Source organism: Cyanistes caeruleus, chromosome 1 (assembly GCF_971803275.1).
Source record: "Cyanistes caeruleus chromosome 1, bCyaCae1.hap1.1, whole genome shotgun sequence".
NCBI classification, from domain to species: domain Eukaryota; kingdom Metazoa; phylum Chordata; class Aves; order Passeriformes; family Paridae; genus Cyanistes; species Cyanistes caeruleus.
This window is the reverse complement of record NC_141701.1, coordinates 37,035,070-37,040,860: the sequence shown is the minus strand read 5'-3', so window position 1 is coordinate 37,040,860 and position 5,791 is coordinate 37,035,070.

Genomic DNA, 5,791 nt, shown 5'->3' with positions numbered 1-5,791 from the left:
AAGACTATGCCTAGTTATGTGCCTAACTCAGCATTTGCACACAAAATTGCCTAATGAGCATGTGCAATTATGGCAATTAGACTTGTGAATTAAGCATGCAAATACCCTAGCATTTGGGTTAGAGAGTCATAGCCCATATCACTAGAAATAGCATAACCTATTTTAGATGTGATGAGAAAGTACATCCACCTTTTCCAGTGTGACCACATTCATGAAAACAGAGCATTTTAAGACCTTTGGCTTGGGGAGGAAAGACTATGAGCTCTGGGCAGAGACCATAAGGAATCTGCAAATGAAATGAGACTTTTGGTGCTTCTGCTTCCTGTCCCAGGTGTCTCTTGCTCATAATGAAATACCAGCATGCTCCCACAGAGCATACCTTGTCTTAATGGGGTTATTCACATGCAGCCTCCATCAGCAGGAACCGCTGTAAAAAAAGTGGACAACTTTCCTTCTGTGATAGTCCTTTCAACTATAAATACAGTGCAGTGCAGGGCTACCCTATGCCCACATGAATGTTGTTGCTGAATTTGTAGGTTTCTAGGATAATTCCACTTCGAGGCATTCTCATCCTACTGAGGGAAGGCACCGCTGGCTGGCTGCAGCACAAATCCCACTGTAAGGTGTGAATTCATTTGGCAGCTGCCAGGACTGAGATTTTTGCATCAGTTATTGCTTAGTGAAATAAGGTTAACAAACACAGAGGTGAGCAGGTGGTCAGAGATAAACAGGTGAGGGAGCACATTTCTGTAATAAAGAAAAGTCTTGGGAGGGAAACCATACCCCCCCCTTAAATTTCTGCTTCATTAAGGTGATTTCAAACTCGCTGGGAAATCAAGGACTTTGTAGCTGTTCAGCACAAACAAAAATAATCCAGGTGGCAAGTCTGATGAGATATGACCTTGTTCAAAATCAATAGACTGTTCCCCTTCCACCGAGCACAACCGACTCTCGAATGAGTTTACTTCAACAGAGGCATTTCCCTCACAACATTAACATTTTAATTGCTTGTGCAGGATTTTCTGGAAAATTAACCCAGCGCTGGTTGAGCGCCGGGTGAGGATGCTGGGCGCAGGGCTGGGAGCGCAGGCGGTGCTGCGGGGAGCTGCAAACACATACCGCCACCTAAAGGAAGGAAACCTGCAAGGAACCCTCGGAAAGCTGCTCTTACCCTTCGGCTGACTCTCTGTCAGAGCTGGTTAAAACAAAGACGCTTAATTTGCTCTTCGCAGCCTGGCTCCCTGATGCCTTCCGAAGGGTTGTCGCCCTGGCAAAGCAGGACAAGTCCCTCAGCGTCGTGTTCCCTCTGCTGCAGGACCAGTAACACAAGGGTGGCGCGCCTGGCACTGGGCACGGGGTGACTTCTCAAGTTGTCCCAACTTCTTTGTGTGTCTATGGGATCTTGTAGCAGGGCCACGGACTAGGTGCAGCCAGGTTTTGTGCCAAGGGAGATGGCCGGGGAAGGCTCCGCTGGGGAGCTAAACCCCACCTGTGCTGCGGCACAGGGCTGCCAGGTCCTGCGGGGCTGGGCCAGCTGGGAACGGGGGAAAGCTCAGGCCGATACATCTGTAATGGATGGATGAGGAGGGTGGGTGGCTGCCGAGTAGGTGGTCTTCAGATCATGTCTGATTTTACTTCATTATCTAACGTAGATTGCATAGATGCCAGGGGGACAGGACCGAGATCTGCTCAGCCCAGCTGAATACCTTAACTCCTAATACTGAAGGGACAAGCTTCTTTTGAACAGCCTTTTTCTGGCTTCATTCCTGGCTGCACAGAGGAGGCAGGCAGAAGAAACTATTTACAGAGAATATATTCCCAGCGAGTATTCCCAGTCCGTTTATGAGCAAAGCCTGTGAAAATAAAGGGATGCGGTGGGGGAGGGGAAGGGAATCTTCCCCCTGCCTTCTGTAAGCTTGTGGAGCGTAAAGGAAAGAACCTCTTTCAAGCACATATAGGCGACGCTGAGCCACAGAGCTGTGTCCTTGAGGAGTGGCTAAAATGTCAGCCCACAGGGCTGGGCAGGCTCAGTACCAAATCACCAGCAATAAAAAAAAAAAAAAAAAAGAAAAAAAGAAAGGTGAGTTTGGGAACTTTCCGTGGGTTTGGAGTGCTGTCCAATTTCCCTGGTGAGTGGCTGCCAATATCACATTAACACCTTGACTGCCAGTAAGGTGGGGGTGTCAAAGGCTGAGCCTGCGAGTGAGGGCTGGAGGGGTGTGGGGGCACACTAAAAAGCAGCCTGTGCAGGGGTGGGCTGAGGTGAGGGGAGCCTATGCTCATAGAAGCCTCTTTGGTGTTTCAAACGCAAAGTCCTGGCGTTTTGGGGAACTTTTGCAGAGCAGTAATGTTTCCTTAAGTGCATGCCCATAGACAGACATACACACAGTGCCTCCTGCCTAAGCTCTGCCTGCAGCCCTTTACCTGATGTCTGACTTCAAGTAATCGACTGCACCCAGGTTCTCGGCATCACACATGGCTGTCCTGGGAGGAATGATGTCTCAGAGAGACAGGAGGTTATGCACAGGGAGCAGCGCCCCGCAGAGCAGTCATAAGCAGCACATTCCTGGGATTCCTGCAGGGCCAGCCCCAATCTGCAGCTCAGAGCTCACCCGGTGAGAGCACTTCTGGTCTGGTGGGACACTGGGCCACTGTTCTCTGAGGTCAAACCATTACCAGTTCACAGCTCCAGGAAAGCTCTCCAGGAAAGCTGCAAGGTCACTGGCATGCAGAATGGATATTGTTTTATCTTATGTGAGTTATTTTCTTTTAAAAACTGATTATGATCTCAGCATCCTTACTCAGTGTGACCATGGAGCAGGTTTGGGACATATCTTTCTTGTTTGTTTCTTCTACATCGTACCTTACAGCTTTGGTTGCAGAACAGAAAGTGCTTGTTGGGAAGTAAGTTTCTCAGACAGAAAGGAAAATTATTGTGACTTTTCTTCATAGAGAACTTTAATTTTATTTGTGGTAAGTTCTTTACAATGATACATCTGTTTGAGGTATTTTAATACTACTTAAGGATCTTTTCAATTAAACACATTTTTTCCTTTTGATGTCCAGGTGTGTTTGATTCTGTAAGCCAATGAACATCTGTGTTCAGATGAGGTTTTCAATCCCATACAATATCTGCATTTGCAGAGGAAGGCACAAGCATCTTGCTCTCTTCCATCTGTAGTATTGCTTTATGGGTTGGAGGTAAACGTAACAGGGTAGGAATGAAAAGAGGGATTCTCAGATGGGCTAGGGTACTGTAAATCTCTGTTTTAAAACTTGAATATAGCTTCTCATTAATTAACACTACAGTTGTATGGACATGGTCGTAATAAGTGCTGGAAGGAACAGTGTCCTGTAGGGAAAGCAGTTGATGATACTTCAAACAGATTTCTGTGTAGACTTGAACAAAAATCTGTTTACTCTGTGGCTTAATTTTTACATCTGATTAGAGGCATTATGATTAAAGCTGATGAAGCATTTTCAATTCAGTGACTGGAGAAGTTGGTTCTGGCTAAAAGGACTAAAGGAATATTTCACAGCTGCTCCTTCCATGGAGCCAAGGAATCCAAGTTGTCCATTTCTAAAAGACTGAGAAAGGATTTATTTGAAATTGATATATATTACTTTCATGTTATGTATAAATTACCTCACTGTATTATTCTACTGAATTTTTGAATATCACCTGTATATCCTGTAGGTACTAAATAATTTTAATATCATGTCTTAACATTTTTTACATTAATTCAGTGAACTTGTTCCTGTTTGTTAATTCAATGTTTCAGCTTCTTCAGAGATAAATGCCTTTGCAAACTTCTTAAAAATTTCCTTTCTGCTCTTTACCTTCTGATTTTGAAAGTATTGGATCCCTCTTTGCTCACATTTCTGCGCATGCAACATGGCTAGGACCAAGGATTCGGTGCTATTGGTGTGTTTTGGGGGCTGTGCTGCCAATGAATGTCCACAAGACAGAGTCAGTGCTTCCATGGCACTACCAGCAGCAGCAGTGGCTTGGGATGGCCCCTTTACATACCAGCCACCATCCAGCTTTTCTCCCGTTGCCTCCCTGTATGGGGTCTGGCTGAGCAGAAGTTGATGTTGCCCCAGCAGCCCTCGCAGAGCTGAGCTTTGTCTTGGTAGCTAGGAAGATGCTGATAACACACCAGTGTTTTGGCTGCTGCTGAGCACCAAGGCTGTCTCTTCAAGACTTCACTCTCTCCAGTAGGCAGGGGAAGGGAAAGATCTTGGGATGGGGCACAGCCAAGACAGCTGACCCAAACTGGCTGAAGGGATATTCATACCATGAGCTAATTCCATTCCAAAAGGTAAGTGGATGGAGGAGGGGAGGAGGGTATTTGTTACTGCAATGTTTGTCTTGTGGAGCACAAACACTCTGAGTACTGAAGTCCTGCCTTTGTTTCCACACACGACCTTTGTTTTTGCTTTTATTAAACTGCCTTTATCTCGACCCACTAGGGTTTTGTTTTTATCTTATTTTCTCCCCTGCCCTGTGCTCCTCAGGAGACAGTGGTAGAGTAGCTTGGTGGGCACCTGGCATCCAGCCAAGGCCAACCCATCACACTCCTTTTTGGTGCTTAATGTGAGACAGGAGACAGTGGCAGTTTTTTATTAAATGTGCTACAGCTGAAGTGACAAACACCTGCACAGGCCATGGAGTTTGTTGATTGCACTGCTTATCTCTGTTGTGCTGAGCTTGGGAACATGTTAGTACAAGCAACAGCTCTGTGCTTTGCCCTGGCACTGATGGCCTTGCTGTGCTGCAGGAGCTATCTTGTGGAGATGGTGAAGGAATACATCTCCCTCCTCCTACCTGGGGTTTTATTATGGCTCCTGAGGTTCTTGTTCACCCCTGTGAGCTCTTCAATACTGGTAATTAACACTGTAGAATAGTGTGTAGTCTGTAGAATCTGGTGTCATCCTGGTGTCAAGGAAGACAACTTTTAGGTCAGGAGAGACTGAAGTGTGTCTGGATGAAACAGATTCCTGGGTGGCAGGGTGTGTGAAAGGATTTGTGCAGGTTCCTGGAATGGTTGTCTTGTCCCACAGCCTGAGACTTGAAACCCAAACATGAAAGTAACCCTGAAGAACTGGCATGCCACCTGACAGAAGAGTGCTTTGTCTACCCCAGTGAAAACCAGTTTCCATCAGTGGTGCTTGGCCAGTGCCTACTGAGTTCAGTACTCCAGAGGGCTGTGGTTGAGACAGACACCCAAACACTACAGGCATTCCTCCAGCAGTAAAAAAAGAAACAGTGCAAGGGGTCCATATTATCTGTTAGTAAGGGAGGAGGAAGAAGAAAAGTTTGTTCAAGAAACTGATCCTTCAACAAAGAAATTAGAGGAAGGAGTGAGATAATTCAAGCAGGAAGCATAAAAAATCTGGTCCCTGACCACAGAATGTCAAGACATGTAGAAGACATTTGTCTTCCAGAGCAACTGGAAGCCCTACTTCCTGGGAACTGTCACCTGCTGGTAGGAAGTAGAGAATAAAACTTTTGTTTCCTTTGCTTCTGTGCATTGCTTTGCTTTTGCTTTATTAAACTGTCTTTATCTTGACCTAAGTGTTTGTCTCTATCTTATTTTCTACCCACCCTGCTCCCCCCAGCTGAGGAGGGGGTGGCAAGAGTGGCATGTGAATACCTGGCATCCAGCCAAAGTCAATCCACCACATTTCCCCAGGGCAAGTCACTGGCAAGTTCAGGAAATAGTTAGAAATAAAAAACTCACTGTGATTTTGCCAATTCATACCATTACAAGTGTTTTGAGGCTCTGTG